Below are 19,835 nucleotides of genomic sequence, written 5' to 3'. Positions count from 1 at the left end.
GAATGTTAGAGGTAGTCTGTCTGAATGGATTATTTAGAATACATTACCTCTAGGTCATCTGTCAGTGGCTGCCTTGGGTCAGATGTCCACTGAAGGCCTAACCAGAAGCACAAAGAACAGCTTACAGAGCCTTTCGTGAATTGAGACCATGGACATGATGTTTCAGGTAGAGCAGACCTTAGGTTGATCTGTCCAGCTCATCAGCTGAACCAACCACTCTGTAGCGTGAGCCCCGACAGTTGGGTTTTCCCTTCTTTGGAATGTAAGGCCCGACTTAAGTTTTGATTGCTGAGGCATCCACTTCAAAGAGGCATCCACTTCAAAGCAGGCTACCTCAAGTAAACCTCTGCCAGCCACAGGACTAGATAAACAGTCCGGTCACCTGCCCCCGCCCCCCAGCCCCCCGAGGTTCTATTGCTTTAGAGCTCATTTGGGCTACTTGTTTTTGTTTTTTTTTTTCTCTCATGGTTTAAATTCCCGCTTTTATGTTTTAAATTCACCAATAAAGAATGAGCCCTGAAACCCTAGGCCTCCAGCCTTGACCCCAATAAAAACAGAACCCCAGGCCCTTACTCTACCCCGCACCCCTCCGGCACAACACTCCACACCACTATTTTTTCAAAGTTTCACGGTGGTTACTGCTGAAGGGCATCCTACAATCATTAATAAGAACCACAAAGGCCTGTCCAACTTCAACATTGGTTACTGATCGACTGAGACAGGCACAAAACACACAAGTATATGAAAATTCTTAAAAGAAACCCCAGGCATGCCTGGACCCTCTACACACATAGGGAGTTAATTGGCAATGTGCAGTCCAACTGGAGTGGTCACATTAGTTGGTGGATACCATCTTTACCACAGATTCTTAATGGACTGGCATCAAAGCCCATTTCGCCCTGCCCTTTTATTTTTATATGGGAAACCTAAGTTCGGAAGGAGGAAGTGACTTGGGAAAGTCACCCTACAATCTCTTCTGTATTGCTGAAATCCCTCCCAGCTTCAAGGCTTAAGTCTTCCCTCCGTTGCACAGATTGCCTTGCATGTCTTCTCCCCCGTGGTCTCAGTGTTCTCGGTTCGGGACTTAATTACATTCATTCACTCACCTTATGCAGAGATGTATTCTTGAGTGCCTACCATGGGCCCGATTCTTGCAGAGACCAACAGGACGTATTCCTACCTTCAAGGAGCTCACAGTCTAGATCAGTGCTGTCCAAATGAAATAATGTGAGCCACAAACATCATTTTAAATTTTCAAGTAGATGCATTTAAACAGGCTTAAAAAAAGGGATGAAATTAATTCTAGTCTTTTTATTTGACCAATGTATCCACAATATTTTAATTTCAACATGTAATCATTACACAGTTATGAATAAGACATTTTACAATTTTTTTTTATAACAAGACTCTGTACTGTGTGATTGTTACCTTTCCAGGACATCTCAGTTTGAACCACATTTCAAGTGCTCAACATCCTCATGTCATTAATGGCTACCATACTGGAGACCCCAAATCTAGATGGAAAATAAACAAGTAACTCCATAAATACAGGAGATAGATAGGTATATAAGCTATGGTATATAAGCTATTATATAAGGTATATAAGTATGGGTCTCTAACCTGGTATCGTGTGTGCGCGCACGCATGTGTGTGTGTGTGCGTGTGCGTGTGTGTGTGTGTGTGTGTGTGTGTGTGTGTGTTGATATCTGCTTGCAGGTATCTGTGTGTGGTAGAGTTAGGTAAGAGAGGAGAATTTGTTAGAAAAGAGTTCTCAAGGTTTTGTCAATTTGAATAAGGTGTTTATTAAAATATAATTCACTTACCATGAAATTCACCCTTCCCAAGAGTTTCAATATTTAAGCTAAATCATGAAAGGTGATGCCATTATTTAGGTAAGTAGGGGAGGTCATTTCAGGCCAAAGAAGCAGTATTTGCAAAAAGCTTAGGTTTGTGACTAGATACATAGCATGTGATAGAAAATTAACTCATTATTTATTTGGTGATAAAATGGGAGCTTGAAGAATAGCAGGAGATGGGGCTAGATGGAGGCTTTGCACATCTTTTAAGGCATTCGAACTTGGTAACCAAGGCAGTGAAAACCCATTGAAACTGTTTGATTGCAAAAGTGATAAGAACAGATCGGGATGGTGGGAACTGGAGGAGGCAAGCTCAGTGGTGTGGGAGGTTATCTTCTTACAGCTTTATTTATTTTAAGGAAGGGGTTGATACTTAGTCCACCTTATATTTAAAAAAATAGTACATTTCTGTGTTGTCTCAAATAGTGTGGGGACTCCCAAGAGCAATGAGTGTTTATTATGTTTTTTTGGTTCAATGTTCTCGGTCACTTCAATTCCTTTAGCTGTTTTTCAGCTCTCATCTGCACTGTGACCAGAGCAAGAAAGCCTTAATTCATACCATCTTCTGATGACAAAAGACAAGCAAGTTTGCAATTTAATAAATGCGGTCAAAGCTGACCTTTGAGATGAACAATAAACATCTTGTAGCTTGAAATTTAGTCCTAGGGACTTGCCAAGGACATTGGTTAATACGATACCTTGATTCTTCTGCACATAAAGTCCTGGGCATGCAACTTCAAAATGTGTGTTCAAAGTCTTTCCATAAAAGATAATTGTGGAGTTCTTCCTTCTGAGATGCTAAGACAGTTGAATGATGTCTCATAAAAAGCTGTGACTGGTTGAGCTGGGCCCAACATGTTGGGAGGTAGCTTCTAAAAATGATGAATTACATGAACATTAACTTGGGATCGGCCAGATGGAAGAACTGCCTAAAGGAAGAAATATTGTGAGCAGATCATGGAAAACTTAAACCAGAGTCAAACTCAAGCCCCAGTTTTGATAAATGGCTATACAGCATGTCCCTTGGATACTAAGCCCTGTAAATAAATAAGAACACAACATGCTCCCACTCACAGGCCTGTCTAAAGTGCATGTGTGTACCTCTACTTAACTCTTGTCCTGCCTTATTGTGAGTTAATGTTTGAAATAATCAGGGGAATTAGCTAAATTGTTTGGGTAAAATCTCTTGAATAGTTTGGCGCTTGTCATGACTAGTTGAAACCTCACTTAATCTCTGTGTGCTTTCTTAAGACAGCAAGGAAGAGTGTTATTCTCATGCCTGCTTTGGTTTATCACCTTGGGGGGCTTAGACAAGGCGACTTCTCTCCCAGATCAGTTTCCCTGGGAAATAAAACATTCCCACTTTAATAGTCCTCTGAGCTCTGAGAATGACCTCCAGATAGCTATGGGCCAGATGATCCAATCATGCTGAGTGAACCCAGATTTTATAATCCAATTGATGAAAACTTCCTTCTTAGTGTAAATGTTTGGATTTCCATAACCTGCTTTAAGACAGTGCTTTGAACTTGCAAGCTTAGACTCTCTCCTAGACAGAGATGACTGTGTATAACTTGGTTTACCATTTACCACCCATTTCTCTTTCTTGAGGGTAACAGTTCCACAAATTTCCTTTGGAGAACCAACTCTGCCATTCTTAGCTATGCATTTTGGGTAGGACTGACTCACCTCCAACTCCAGAGGTAGACTTTGATTGGTGTATGCTAATCCGTGAAGCCCATCTACCAGGCAGCACAGTTGGTTTAGAAATGGTCATGTGACACCATTTAAGCCAATGAGATGCAAGGAGACATAAGCTGAGAATGAAGCTTCTGGGAGTGAAGCTTTCTCACATTTTAAGGAGCCCTAATGAGAGTGAAGTTCTTCCTGTCCCCACTTATAAATGAACTTGCAGACCTAGAGCGTCTGGCTGCTATCTTATATCCATCTTATATGCTAAGATGGTAACAAACAGGTAGAAAGCAGAGTGAAGAAACAGACAGAAAATAGACCTTTGCTCATAATATTGAGCTCTGGCTACAGAAACCCTGGCCTTACCTCTGACTTTTGGATATGACCATCAGTAAAGCCCCTTAATTATCTAAACAAGTTTGATTATTTCTGTTAAATACAACCAAACTGTCTAATGAGTTCAGTGATGAAAACTACCTCAAACCTGAATATCCTTTCCTACTTACCAAACTCCATTGCCCCAGATATATTTTCTGTTACGAAATCATTTCCATGAACAGATCCCAGACACTTTGCCACGTCTCTTCACATCAAACAGAGCCCTGTTTTTCTTTGTCTATAGAAGGTGATTCTTAGCTAGATAATAAAAAATGTTTCTGCAGTGCCACGACTTATTCCAGATAAACCTGTGTGACTCAAACACAGGCTTAGGCAAAACAGTAGTTTAATTGTCTAGCAATCTACACAAAATAGGACTATTTCTGATCTGAGTATTAGGAGGCTAAATAAGATGATTTAAGATTGTTCCAAAAGACAACTTCCTTGAGACTTTAGTTTATAATCCCATGTAGCATCAGATCAGGGTTGCCCGATCCAAAAACTTCACATGTGGCGTTTTGATATTTATAATATGTCTGTTTTGTGTTTTTTGTTTTTTTTTTTAATATAGTATAAGAAAGCATTTCAATCTGTGCTCTGGAGCAGACAGCCTGGGTTTGATTCCCAGCTCTGTCACTTCTGGCAATACAGTCTCATGTGAACTTAGATCTCCCTCTGTACTTCCATTTTCTCCTTTGTAAAATAAGGATAATAGAATTCCCTATCTCAAAGGGTCTTTGGAAGGATTAAATCAATTCTCACTGCAAATCCTTAGAACAGTGCCTGAAACAGTATAAGCACTCAGTCGATAGAATTATTCTTAGTGATATTTTACAAAATACCCAAATTATGTGATGGCTCCTTACCTTAAATGATCTGTTCTGAGTAGCCAAACAGAAGTATGGACACTGTACAAGGCATTATATATGCATTGTATATAGACATTATATATGAAGGCATTACATAGTGACAACAGCCGTGTGCCAGGATGTTATGACCCATTTTCCACAAGAAGAAACTGGGTCTTAAAAAGTCCATAGATGGTAAGGGACAGAGACAGGACTAGAGCTCCATTCTCTGAAAGCTTAAACCACACGTGTTCCATTCAGTTGTTTACCTGTGACTTGATGGTCTCTGCATTTCTTCTGCTTTGGCATAGACCTGCCTTATTTAGCCTCCTCCCAAGGATGAATCCCCTTCTATCTGTCTCCTTCTCCTCATTCCCCAGAGTCCCACTGACTGCAAAACATGGAGAAAGACTCAGTCAAGTGATCACCTAACAAAAATCAGAAGGTGATTCAAAATCAACTAAGGACTCCTCGTTGCCCTCAGAATAAAGTTCATTGATCCATTCAGCCTTTCAACAAAGATGTCCCAATGTTCCAGCACTGTACTAGTTCCAGTTACTTAGGGAACTGACAAGGCTGCCAAGATTGGCCTTCTGTATGTTTTTCCAACCTCGGCTCTTGCTACATCCACATCCAACTTTACACACCAGGCTTCATCCACTCTTCGCTATCTCCTGTAATTACCATGCTCTTGCTAATCCCCAGGTCTCTGTATGCTGTTGCCTCTGGCTAAAACGCACCCCAAACCTCACCTCCACTTTGCCTAGCTGACATTTATTTGTCCTTCAGGCCTCAGCTCAGACAGCTCATCTTCTGTGCTCTCTGGCTCCTAAAGGAGATAGAAGCCTTGCTTTGTGGTCCAGCCCTGTTTCTGCACCACCATCCCATCTGCCATAATCTATTGAAATTTCTTGCCTCCTTATGTAATCCTCCACTGGAAGACAGCATTCATAAGAGAGGGATGACAATTTATTCATATCTAAATCCTTAGCACTTAGCATAGTGCTTAATGTATAGTGTAAGCACAGTAAATCTTTTTTTTTTTTTTTTGCGGTACGCGGGCCTCTCACTGCTGTGGCCTCTCCCGTTGCGGAGCACAAGCTCTGGACGTGCAGGCCCAGCGGCCATGGCAGCCACTCCGCGGCATGTGGGATCTTCCCGGACCGAGGCACGAACCCGTGTCCCCTGCATTGGCAGGCGGACTCTCAACCACTGCGCCACCAGGGAAGCCCTAAATCTTTGATTAATGAAGGAATTAATGAAGGAATCGGCTGTGTGATCACTGAACCAGTGAAGGTGGGATTGAGAAGAAAGGAAGGAAGATGATATTGAGAGTCACCATCTATCTACCTCTAGTCACAGAAGCCAGGGGAAGTCTAAAAGATAACAAGTTTCAAGGGATCCCAGTTATCAATTCATTTAAACTGAATCCCTGTTGCTTGAGTGCCTGACTTCCCAATACCATAATTCTCTTGTCTATAACCTCCTAAGAAATCATGTGCTCAATCGCAAACTCAAAGACTTGGCTTAGGGTACCCTTGAAAGGTAAAGTACTCTGTCTCTCTGACCAAATTCCACACCAGTGAAGAAAGTGGAAGTGTGAGGGAAATAGTCCTCAGGGGAGATGAATTAGAAGAATGAGTAAAGTTTTCCCAAATTACCATAAGCTGTGTAATATTTTTTAAGGTCTTTGTTGGAAACAACACCTCTCGAAACTAATTGCTTTGGGAGAGTCACACATCCAAAAGCAAACCCAACTCTACCTATATCACAAAATTTCATTGTCTTTTGGCTTTAGCGAATTACATCAACAAAATTTAATTGAGCATTTATTATATACCCAAGAGAGAGGGATGAATAGGCCGAGCATAGAAGATATTTAGGACAGTAAAAAATACTCTGTATGATCATATAATGATGGCTACCTATCATTATAAATTTGTCTAAACCCATAGAACGTACAAGCCCAAGAGTGAACCCTAATGTAAACTATGGACGTTGGGTGATTATGATGTGTTGATGTAGGGTCATCAGTTGTAATAACTGTACCACTGTGATGGGAGATGTTGACGATAGAGGAGGCTATACATGTATGGTGTCAGGGAGTACATGGGAACTCTCTGTACCTTCCTCTTTTCTTTAAATTTATTTATTTATTTTTGGCTGCATTGAGTCTTTGCTGCCGCGCACGGGCTTTCTCTAATTGCTGCGAGCGGGGGCTACTCTTCGTTGCGGTGTGCAGGTTTCTCTCGTTGTGGAGCATGGACTCTAGGTGTGCAGGCTTCAGTAGTTGCGGCGTGTGGGCTCAGTAGTTGTGGCTCGCAGGCTCTAGAGCGCAGGCTTAGTAGTTGTGGCACACGGGCTTAGCTGCTCCGTGGCATGTGGGATCTTCCGGAACCAGGGCTCAAACCCACGTCCCCTGCATTGGCAGGCGGATTCTTAACCACTACGCCAACAGGGAGGTCCCTGTACCTTCTTCTTAATTTAAATGGCTCTAACAAAATAAAGTCTTAATAGTTAAAAACTACCCAAATTCATGAATTCTGCCAAAAATTTACAGGAGGATAGCTCTGTATGGGAAAGGTTCGTGTCTTTTCTTTTTCTCTGCTGTAATTTCAGCTCCCAGCACTGTATACGCCACAGGGCAGGCACTCTGCACATCTTCCTTGAATAAGTAGGAAATTATTCGTTACTTCATGGTCTTTATTTTCATCCCAGCCAATGCCATGGCCTCACTCACTTGTAATATACAGTGTCTGAAGTGTCTCATCATAGGAGTTAGGCAGGTCAAAATTTTATCAAAAAAAAAAAAAAAACAACTCATGGGAGTACTTAAAAGTGAATTTTAGAGGAAAATGAAAAGAAAAACAATAGAAGATCTCACTTGTGTCTCTACACTGAGAACATCGGATCAAGGAAACTTCTCAAATTTTGAAAAAATTCTATAATTCTAGAAAGCTATAGGGTTGGAGACATCTGGAGAAGTGTCTGAATCTTGTTCTTTTCCACTGAAAATGGAGAACGTAGGTGCATGTCTTTCTGTACATATAGCCGTAGTAAAGTTTTTTGGTTTTATTTTTAGTTATTAAGAGGGAGGAAAGGAGGACAGAAGGAAGGGCATGGTTTTTATTCCCCAAATGCAAAACATGCTTTATTTTGCTCCCAAAGCTCTAGTGAGTCCTTTTTTAAAGTAGTACTTGCCCCCCATGTGACTACGAGCTTCTTTACAGCAATAGACATGTACTCATTTTCTTTGTATCCAGAGACCAGCACAGGATTCAAAATGCAGTAAGTACTCATAAAAAGGATCCAACTCATTCGCTTATAAGGCGTTAGTGGCAACATATCATGTGTCAGGGACTGTTCAGGGGCTGGGGAAACAAGGGCGATCCAAACCAGGCACGTGCCTTGTCTTGATGTAGTCGTCAACCGATCACTCAAAAATGCTCAGTTAGGGCTTCCCTGGTGGCACAGTGGTTGAGAGTCCGCCTGCCGATGCAGGGGACACGGGTTCGTGCCCCGGTCCGGGAGGATCCCATATGCCGCAGAGCGGCTGGGCCCGTGAGCCATGGCCGCTGGGCCTGCGCGTCCGGAGCCTGTGCTCCGCAACAGGAGAGGCCACAGCAGTGAGAGGCCCGCGTACCACACACACACACAAAATGCTCAGTTAGAATTATTACAGGTACAAAAAAGAAGAGATGGAGGCCCTTAAGAGAGGCTTTGACCCAGTGAGGGAAGACAGTAAGGCAAACCTCCCCAGAGAAAGTAACATGTGAAGTACAAGTAAGAGTCATCAGGAAGGTGGGGGATCAGAGAGGGGATAAATGAGTAAGTTTTCCAGGTGCCCAGGGGAGTGTGGTCAGAGGCTCAATTTCTCCATCACCACTAGGGATCAATCCTTATCTCAGTGTGTGTGTGTGTGTGTGTGTGTGTGTGTGTGTGTGTGTGTGTGTGTGTGTGTGTGTGTGTGTGTGTGTGTGTGTGTGTGTGTGTGTGTGTGTGTGTGTGTGTGTGTGTGTGTGTGTGTGTGTGTGTGTGTGTGTGTGTGTGTGTGTTTTTAAATAAATTTATTTATTTTTGGTTGCATTGGGTCTTTGTTGCTGCACACAGGGTTTCTATAGTTGTGTCGAGCGGGGGGCTACTCTGTTGTGGTGAGCAGACTTCTCACTGCAGTGACTTCTTTTGTTTCAGAGCAGGGGCTCTAGGCACGCAAGCTTCAGTAGTTGTGGCTCACGGGCTCTAGAGTGCAGGCTCAGTAGTTGTGGCGCATGGGCTTAGTTGCTCCGCAGCATGTGGGATCCTCCCCAGCCAGGGCTTGAACCCATGTCCCCTGCATTGGCAGGCGGCCTCTTAACCACTGCACCACCAGGGAAGTCCCTCCAAGTGTGGTTTTTGAGGATAAATGAGGAAATGTACTTTACGTACTACTCACAGCCATTGGCGTAAAGTTTCTGCTTTACAAATGCAATGGCCCTAATCATTCTCTCAATAATGGCAGGAGAAAGAACACGTGGCTACTTGATAGAATACCCCAAGGCACTGACTCACACTGAAACATAACAAACTCAATTCTCCCTCCGAGTTATGGGGAGAGTTGGCCTCTTTCTGAATACTCTCTCTAGATTTATTGTGTTTATTTGTCTGTTTACTTTATCAGCTTCAGATTCAGGAGGTCTAGATGTTAGCCTTCAGTTCTCCCACTGACTTACAGATAAGCTCAGAAGTTAAACCTGATGATTGATAATGTTTTTTTTATATGAACTTCTCTTTTTCCTTCTTTCTTTTCTTTCCTGCCTCCTTCTCCCTTCCCTCCTTTCTTTCTCCCCTCCTTCCTTCCTTCACTCTTTCTCTCCCTCATTAGTTACTCTTGAGTACTGCGTTCAGCCATACCTACCAGGGGCCAGTTGCTGGGTTAGGTACTGGGAATACAGGAATGACCAAGGCAGTCATGTCCTAGCTTTCATCTGAGCTCACAGATGTGAAACATAGCTATGGAATGGCAGTTGGAATAACCACAGTGAAGAAGACTGGGTTACTATGGAAACATGTGACAGGAATCTAACCTAGTCTGGGAGGTCAGAGAAGTTATGATCCGACTACACCCTAAGGATGAGTAGAAGTTATCCAGGAGTAGGATTGGGGGCAAACCTTTCTAGGACGAGGGAATAGCATTTTCAAAGACCTCGAGGATTAGAGGGACTAAAAGATGGTGGTCAGCCTGGCTGGAGAAGATAAGAGTACCCCAGAAAGAGGCTAGAGAGAAGCCAGGGACTTGTTTATGCCAGATGGAGTCGGTCACATTAGGCAATTTGAACTTTATCCCAAGAGCAATGGGAGTGGCACCTATGGAGGTCCTTCCATCTCCCCCCTTAAACTATGCTTTTATTTCTCTAAACCCCTAGCAATAACTCATGGAAACCATTTCCTTCTTTTTCCTCTCCTCCTCCACTAGTACCTAGAGGGATCATCCCTACATTTCCCCCCTAGGCTCCATCAGCAGGGCATGATTGGAAGGCATCCCAGCTTGGAGAGTTGCTTTTGGATCCTAGGGTTACAGCTGATGCTGCCCACCTCCTCACTGGCCCAAATAGGAATCAACCAGGAATTACTGGGTGAAGCCCATTCACTAGCTGTGCCCCAGCAATTCATTCACAGCGACAGGACTGACCACCCCCCCCCCCCCCCCGCCTCCAAAAGCAATCGTGCCTGCTCTTTGAAGAATAACTGAGTCAATGGGCCCATTCATGGGCCTGTCCTTGCATCTCAGCTCTCCATTTCTCCAGAGATATATGGCAGGATATCCATATATGCAGCAGTCAGTGGAAAGCCATGGAATGGGTGGGGTGGGTGGAAAATATCTTTTTCTTTACTAATTTATGGAGAGCAAATATTGCAGTTCTCCTCCCTCGTGATGCTAAATATAACAAGTAACAGATCGTCCTTTTTCAACTTACAGCAGACATTGATTTTTTTTCATAGACAGCAGACATTGATTTTTTTTCATAAAGAAGGAATAGCAAAAACACACGAGACAGGCAAATCTGCTACAATCATTGAGTATTGATTCAAAGCCCAAGTCTTTCTAGCTAGACCCAAAAACCACCTATGCAAAGGACGGCCGGCGCGAAGTCTCAACTCAGAACTGAATATTAACAAGGACATGTTCATGGTCAGCACGTTCCTCCCAAGGCTCTAAGTCCCCGTCCCCAAAGTATATTCCTTTTCCTCTTCTTCCTGCATGGTGAGCCCATTTCCTTGTGTACTCAAGTCTCAACTCCTTCCAGACGTGATAGTGCTACGTGGTATTAAGGAGATCAAAATTCAATTTTAGTAAAGATTACTAACTTGAGTTCATTCCAGGATTTCTCTGTCTCAATATTATTGACAAGTTGGCCCAAGTAAGTGTGGTGGGACCACCCTGTGCCTTGCAGGACATTTAGTGGCATCTCTGTCCTCTTCCCAGTAAATGAAACTATCATCCCTCAGCAGCTGTGACAACCAGAAATGTCTCCAAACATTCTAAATATCTTCTGGGAGACAAACTTGCCCCAGGTTGAAAACCACAGATCTATTCTTAGTCTGAAAGTGGTAGAATCATCTTCTCACACCTCCAACATAGTGGAGAACACAGTTCTACGTCACACTGCTGAAACATTGATCACTGTTCCCTCGAGTTCCAACTTTCTAATGAAATCCAGTAGTCTTATATTCTCTTCCATCTCTCTTCTACATCAGAGACTTTTTGGGTTTTTGTTTGTGTGTCTTAGGCATCCTCTTTTAGATTCTTTCTGACTTGGGAAGCAATATTGCGCAGTGGTTAAGGCATGATAGACTTTTGGGGGGACCTTTATTTTTTTTATTAATTTTTATTGGAGTATAGTCGATTTACAGTGCTGTGTTAGTTTCAGGTGTACAGCAAAGTGAATCAGTTATACATATATCCACTCTTTTTTAGATTCTATTCCATATAGGTCATTACAGAGTATTGAGTAGAGTTCCCTGTGCTATATAGTAGGTTCTTATTAGTTACCTATTTTATGTATAGTAATGTGTATATGTCAGTCCCAATCTCCCAATTTATCCCTCCTCCCCTTTCCCCCCTTGGTAACCATAAGTTTGTTTTCTACATCTGTGACTCTGTTTCGTAAATAGGTTCATTTGTATCATTTTTTGGATTCCACATGTAAGCAATATCATATATTTGTCTTTCTATGTCTGACTTACTTCACTCAGTGTGACAATCTCTAGGTCCATCGATATCACTACAAATGGCATTCTTTTTTCTGGCTGAGTAGTATTCCATTGTATATATACTTAGACTTTGAAGTTACAAGGAAAGTGAGTTTGAATCTAACCTCTGCAATTTAATGGCTATAAGACCTATAGCAAGTGATTTAACATCCCCAAGTTTTCCTTAGTAACATGAGGGAAAGAATGTTTACCTTTTAATATTGTGTCAAGAATTATATATATGATGCAGGTAAAGCGCTTTTCAGAGTCTGGAATGTAGTAACTACTTCATAAATCGAAGCTGTCAGTTGCTAGTCATTATTATTCATCTCTACTGTTTAGATGCCTCCCCCTCCAACGTTCTCAAGTTTGTTCTTCCTTCCCTGCTTATCGTTCTTTCTGTATTCACATGTTCTCTTAAAGTCAATCCATGTCTAAATTAAGATCATGCAAAAAGCTGCTCTATCATTAACATTCCCCCTGAAGTCTAACCCTCTGCTTCTAAGTCTAGAAAACAGCTCTACTTGCATGTCATGGGATTATATCCAAAGCAGAATGTCAAAAAGCAAACAAGCTCAGATGTATCAGGGATGAATTAAAAGATCACTAAGCGGAAGGCAGAAGCATGAACCGTTTAAATGACTCAAATGAGGCCATGGCCCTCAACAAAACAAAACAGATATCAAATCCCTTGAGGGGCAAAGTCAAGATTTAATATGATCAGAACGATTTTAGAGATACGTTAACAAACTGTGGGGAGTCTAGATTAAGGAATTCGGATTGAAGAAAAATCTGATGAGGAATCATCAACCCAGCCAACCAACAAACATTCACTATTAAAGACTAATTTCATCTACATGTTTAAATTGCCTACAATATGGTGTAGCAAGCAAAGTGCTGTCTGTATCCCACAGTGGACAGACTTGTCAGGGAAGCTAAGTTTAACTGGTATCATTTAAGGACAAGTTAAAGGATGACAAATGTTAGAAATTACTGAGATCCTTCAACTGGAAAAAGAGAAATTTAAAAGAGATATGGCCATTGTAGCAAAAAGAGTCTCATGCATTCAAGTATTGAAACTGGTTTAATGTGGTGTTAAAAGGCAGAACTAATAACAATGAGCAGAAATATCAGGGAATTGATTTCTGCTGCTTGACAAACAGGATACAAAGGATACTTGACAAACAAGAGACAAAGGATACTCTTACGGCAATGGGAGAGTTCAGCTAGAATGTGTTGTTTAAGGTTAGTTCTTTCCCAGACATCAGAGTTTAATGAGAGACTAACAAAGTCTTAATCGCAAATATCTTCTTAACATCTGCTTGAGAGATAGGCAGTGGGGTCATGGTTAATAGAGGAGACTTTTGAGTTGGTGAGATTTTTGCTGGAAGCTGGACTCTGCCACTCTCTAGTCATATGGTATTGGTTAAAGTGCTTCTCCTAGCTTAGCCCCAGTTTCCTAAACTGTAATAAGAGACTATGATACCTACCGCCTTGGGATGGTTAACAACAAGATTCAATTAGTTCATGTTCATAAAGCACTTAGCATGGTATGTGGAATGAAGCAAATGCTCTGTCATTGATACTAGTTATTTTAATTATATTAGAGGGGAATCTTGCACAGGGTAGGGTTGGGCTAGGAAAATAGGTGGAATTCAACTATAGTGAGCTTTGTGCCCTCTAGTTACCCTCCTGCAAACAATAAAAGTATAGCCAAGACGTTGAAAGGTCAGCACTCCAAGTGCATGGCAGGAGGGAAACATCTTATTTTTTTTCCCCGTTGCTCATCCAGACGTATCCTGGATGCTAGTTCTTCTCTAGATGTAATATTGAATTGGCTCCATGGCTTGTCTGGTTGCTCTCCAATAAAAACACCCCCTGGACAGACTCAGTTCAGTGATTAGTATGTTCAGTCCTATGGAATTATCACAATTTTAACTTCCTTTGCAGTTTAAGGTTCTTCCTACCCCAGGTCAGGTCTACATCAGGTTTGGTGCTCACAGTTGCCTTTCTTTCTTTTTTCTCCACCCCCTCATGAGGATGCCTCTGGCTCCTCCAGGATTGAAGTGAAAGACTGAGGAGAAGCAAAGGCCAGGAAAAGTCCTTCTTCATCAGTGCTGATGTAATCTGACATTGATTTCCTTTGGGCATCATAGTGGGTAAATACAGAGACTAGGTTCAGTGAATGTTCAAAGCCAATCCCTTCTTGTGACATATTTGTGAGTTCTTTATAGGTGGTCCACCATTGCTTCTGGATATCTCAGATTCAGTTCCCTGCAAGGGGGGCATTTACAGCTTCCTCTCTGGCTTCTGATAGTCTCAATGAGCCTCTCTTTATTGGGGTCCCAATACCCATTTAGGAGTCCTTTTTGGGAAAAATATTTTTCAGGATGACTCCCAGCCCCTGGGACCATCTGGTCCATTAGAAGCATATATTATTTGCTCCAGTGAACTCTGGGAGAGTGGGTCATTTCCAATAAAACTGTCCTTCTTCATCTATCACCAGAACGGATACCAGACACAGTTTTTTTCCATTAGGCTTTAACAAGCAAGAGTCCATTATCAGATGGACTACAGATTCCAGTCTCCCTAAAATTTCAATCATTCAGCTTGAAGTGAGGTAGAACAAGCTCCTGTCCCCCACCATGTGCAAAAGACTACATCTCTAACAACTTTTTCCCATTAAAATGCTTCTCACTTTTTAAATCTTCTCTTCACTCACTTTTATACTTTTATATTGGGCTAATGGTTCCATAACCTTTGACCTCAGCCTTTATAAGTTCTGCTTGTGTCATCTAACACCACACTAGCATCTAGAAGTAGTTAGCACTATACTGTATATTCTGAAACTAACTCACAGAAGGTCCCATTTTAACATCTTATTACGGAAAGCAACCTTCCAAAATACCAAAGTTACGACTGTATTGAAGTCTTACAGTGACCCCTGAAGTTGTGTGACAAGGCTGCACCATCAGGGGGACAGAATCCCAGCATTCCCATCCTTTTTGGTCAGAAAGGAGAGCTGAGTAGAAAGTGTGTGAAGAGGTCTTTCCAGCCTGTGAGCCTGTTGCCAAAGCAGTGTGAGGGCCTAAGGATCTTGGAACGTCATCTTTTCTTTCTTTGTATCTGCAGACAAAATCTCTTCTAATACTTTTTTCTTTCTCAAACTCATAACATATCAGAAGGAAAACCACACAAGGCAGGACCACAGGCCAGTGTAGGCTGCTAAAGTGTCCCTTGACACTGACAACAGATTTCTTGATTAGAATGTCTACTGTTCCTTTCTCCAGAGCTTAGGAAAGGGAGTATAGTGTAGCAGAGAGCAGAGGCTCTTTAAAGTTAGGGAAGCCATGGAGAACGAACTTATGGTTACCAGGGGGGAAAGGGGAGGGAGAGGGATAGATTGGGAATTTGGGATTGACATATACACTGCTAATATATTTAAAATAGATTACCAACGAGGACCGACTGTATAGCACAGGGAACTCTGTTCAATATTCTGTAATAACCTAAATGGGAAAGAATTTGAAAATGAATAGATACATGTATATATATAACTGTATCACTTTGCTGTACACCTGAAACTAATACAACATTGTTAATCAACTATACTCCAATATAAAATGAAAATTAAAAAATAAAGTTAGGGAATGTTCATGTATGCTTAACATTTATGTATGCATTATTCATTCATCTATTCTGTTCACAAATATTTATGAAGTACCACTATATGCCAAGCACTCTGCCAGATTCTGAAGGATGGTGAATAAACATAAGAAAACACAACACACAATCTAAATCCTTCACAGAGCATACGTACACTCATCAGGGTAACAGATCTCAGAGTCCAGAGTCCAATGATAGAACTCTGGAAAGAGAAATATTCGTTACAGATTTCAGAAGATAGAAGCAGATTCCACCAAATGTGAGTCCTGAAGACTTCTCTGATGACCTTTGAAAGGGTTAAATATGTAAGAAACTGCTGTATTTTGAATGCAAAGGGCATATTAATATCAGATGCAATAAGAGGTCTGTAGAATATGAGAGTTGTTACGCTCTGCAGAACTCACGGTGGGAACACGTATTTCCTACAACATTCTCCTTTACTACTGATTATGGCTCATTATTATATTGAGTTGGCCAAAGGCATAGTACATGTTTCCCAGTTTCCAATCATCGTATCTTTATTCTTTTTCCTTCTTAGCGTTCATAGATTTTCATTCAACCTAACTCTGATTGGCATTCTACTGTTTCATTAGAATGTATTCTTTGATGAAGGAAAAAAAGGCACAGATAAATACAATTTTTAATCAATTTTTATTGGAGTATAGTTGCTTTACAATGGTGTGTTAGTTTCTGCTGTACAGCAAAGTGAACCAGCTATACATATACATATATCTCCTCTGTTTTAGATTTCCTTCCCATTTAGGTCACCATAGAGCACTGAGTAGAGTTCCCTGTGCTATACAGTAGGTTCTCATTAGTTATCTGTTTTATACATAGTAGTGTATATATGTCAATCCCAATCTTCCAGCTCATGCCACCTCCTCTTCCCCCCTTAGTATCCATAAGTTTGTTCTTTACATCTGATAAATACATTTTTAAAACCAGTCATTACCTATGTCACTGCTCAGTGAAATTACGGTCCAATATAGGCCATTTAAAATATAAAGGATTATTTTCAGTTTTCTTGAATTTAACAGAAAATAGAACCCAACCCGAAACTAAAGGAGTTACTGAAATTTAAATTAAAATTTTCTTATAAAAGTAGATCTCACTTAACTGAATCACTCTGCTGTACACTTGAAACTAACACAACATTGTAAATCAAATATACTCCAATATAAAATAAAAATTATATTAAAAAATTTAAAAATAGACCTCACTTATTAAAACCCCCTCTAAAGTTAAAGAGGGGAAATTTTATTTAAAACATTGTAATTGGAGACGTATTTTAAAATTCTATGCTTCCACCCTAAATAGTATCTCTTGAATCCTCGCTTTCCCCATTTCCTGATTTTAAATATTATTTTTCATTGGCAAGTTTTATAATATTTTTCTACTAGGTAACAAGAACACTCAGAGTCATTAATATTGGTTATATATTTAAATGGATTTAAAGTTCACCATCAATCCGTTTCACTATGACTTCTCTACTCCTAAGTTTTTAAATTTCTTCTCTTCATTGGGTGCATTTCTTTGTCTAGTCTCTGTTCCTTAATTCCAAGGATGATTCATGCATGCTGTATGTTGAATTTCTGCATGTTTCAGGATGTAGATCTATTACCTTAATATTCTAAGGACAAACTCAGCTGGATATAAAATTAATGAGTCCAATTTCCTTCCCTCCAAACTTTATGGACACTATTCCACTATTTTCTGAGTGTTTGCTGTGGAAAAGCATAAGGCAAGTCTGAACTTTTTCCTTCTATATTATTTCTGTTATTATTATCAGTAGTATAATAGTATTGGAATATAATAAATTTACTACGATCTGTGCTCATCATTCTATATAAAAATTTTGGGCAGGATACACTGATGTTTCTTTCCATTAAAGCATTTTTTATTTTATAAAATATTTTCTTATGTGGTGGTGTTTTTTTTTTTTTTTCAAGGAGAACGTTGTCCTTGACTATGCTTTCAGTTAAGTTTATTCTACTTTGGGAAATTTGCATGTGACTTTAACCTCAGTGACACTTTACATTTTTCTTCAGTTATTTCTTGAGCTCTTCTCACCTTCTATTATGATTTAATTTTTTACTAAAATCCTTGCTTTTCAGCTTATAGCTCATTTTTTTATGCAAATGAACTATCAAGGTAACTAATTTCCTTGAAACCTTTAGGAACTAAAAAACTATTTGCTTGAACTCTTCCCCCAGGGATATATTTTCTTTTTTTCCCCATGTCTTTGACTATTAAGTATCTAAGCATAGATTTTTATGCTTATTTCTTGCTGATAATTTTTTGAATGTGACAGAATATTGGCTGAACCATTATTGTGCATGGTGAGGGGTGCAGAAGTAAAAGATGGGAAAGTCAGTGAAGGCGGCAGGATTTTTATTTTGTTGGTTTTCCAGAACACTTTCACCAGATTTAACATTTCCATTGCTGGAAATGGAAACGTTTCCTTCCGTTTTAGGTATTTGGGCGATCAGGTAGGCTCCCATTTAAACTCTGTATGTCACAGGCCTTCTGACTTGCGATCTGGTGATCATCGTATTCATTCCTCCCTTCAGATCCTCTTTCTCAGAGATGGAGTGTCAAGACTAGATGGGGAAGGAGGATTTGGTGGGCTAAATCGTGAACAATTCCAAATGCCAGTGCAGAGAGCCTGCCTCCAAGCCAGTGGTCTCACAGAGCATCATCTCTCTGCTTCCTGGGCTGCCCACAATCTAGAGTCTCCTGCTTAAACAAAGGATCACAGAGTAGTCTTTTTAGGACGGTGACACTTCTAGGGAAATCTGCACCCGGTTCCAGGTTTGAGAAGTCACACATGTTCTGGGCATCCACCCCCTTGCCACAGACCAGATTGCACAAATAAGAATATTATCAAAGTTTGTGGTTTGGGGTCATAACTATTTCCACTTTCACTGAAGACAGAGTAGGTTTTATCTCTCCTTCTGCTTTTCTTTCTTTTTCTTGTTATCATTTTCATTAGATTTAAAGGAAGGATTTCCCAATCTTTACATTAACCTTTAAACCAAAATCTCTTCTTTGAATGCTCAACGGAACCCATTCTAAGAAGGAACATTTTTAAGCTTATTTATTTCTGATAATTTTTTGAACGTGAGAAAGTCTGTGCTGAACAATATCATGCATGGTGAGGGAAACTTGTGTTAGGGAGGCTCCTCTGTGCCCTTATAACTTCCACTGCTCTACTTCCAACTAGAGAAAAGCCAGGGTGAGTATGAGAGGGAGGGATGGTAGCTGCCCTTGTGATGAGAAGAGGGTAGATGGAAACTTGAACTTGCCAGTGTGGTTCTTGAGAAACAAGTGCCCTGGTGCACATCTTCATCCTCCTATGAATCTTTATATTTACTCAGCCTCCTTCCATGAAAGTAATCATTTGGAAAAGACATATTTCCCCCTGTGTTTACAATAAGACTCATAAAAGGAAAAAATTGACCTAGAGTTAGTTCATCATGCCCTTCTCCTCTGTGCTAGTTCTGTACTTTGGACAAACTCCACTATCAGATCACTTAGAAACTACATCTCTTCTGCTCCTACAGGACCCCTCTAATGCCCAGCACCAGGCAGAGGGCTCAGTACCACTTAAACAGTGGGCAGTCAAGCAGTGCAATTCAGGAAACCCACTGTGCAAGGTCAATCCCACCTTTTCAAAGCTAAAGCCCATTTTTTCCAAACCTCCTTCTCACTCCCTACAACTTCCCCAAACAGGATCCCTGTTTCCGGAGATAACCAGGGCAGTAGAATCTGGTTAGCTCATTCCCACAAGCAGAACCATGTGAAACAGACACAGTGAAATGGTTTCCTTCCACCTGCAGTTTAAAGCCTTTTTTTTCCATTTTTGCTTTGGACTCAACGGTCCAACCTTGCCCAGGCCTGAAGCAATATTGAAAAATTGAATGAAACGTTTAAAACCACCATGCTCAGAATCTCCATTCCATCTCTGGAGGCAGCTCCCGGAAAACGTGTCACCTTTTTGAGTAAAGTCCTCTCTCCTCGCTTCTTTTTCCTTCCTCCGAGGCTTTGGAGGAAGCATTGGGTGGGGCACCTTCTCACCCAAGAGTTGCAACCTGCTATTTTGGGGACTTCATGCTTCAAAGGGTCTCTAATTCTGATTGGGCTGCATGTTAACTGGAAACTTAGCCAC

At 40.9% G+C, this 19,835-nt stretch overlaps 2 long non-coding RNA genes across 2 annotated transcripts in view; one reads left to right on the top strand and one right to left on the bottom strand.

Moving 5' to 3' along the window:
• LOC307188628 overlaps positions 1-19,835 on the top strand; it is a 206,285-nt gene that overhangs the window by 184,015 nt on the left and 2,435 nt on the right. The window lies entirely within an intron of this gene.
• Positions 1,687-19,835, bottom strand: part of LOC307188627 — a 211,033-nt gene continuing 192,884 nt past the window's right edge. Inside the window, exon 3 of the long non-coding RNA XR_013829028.1 lies at positions 1,687-2,785. This is a non-coding gene — a long non-coding RNA (uncharacterized lncRNA). The remainder of the gene's footprint in view (positions 2,786-19,835) is intronic.

This window comes from Stenella coeruleoalba (assembly GCF_951394435.1).
Source record: "Stenella coeruleoalba genome assembly, chromosome: 7".
In the NCBI taxonomy this organism is placed as follows: Eukaryota; Metazoa; Chordata; class Mammalia; order Artiodactyla; family Delphinidae; genus Stenella; species Stenella coeruleoalba.
This window is presented reverse-complemented; position numbering and strand designations above follow the sequence as displayed.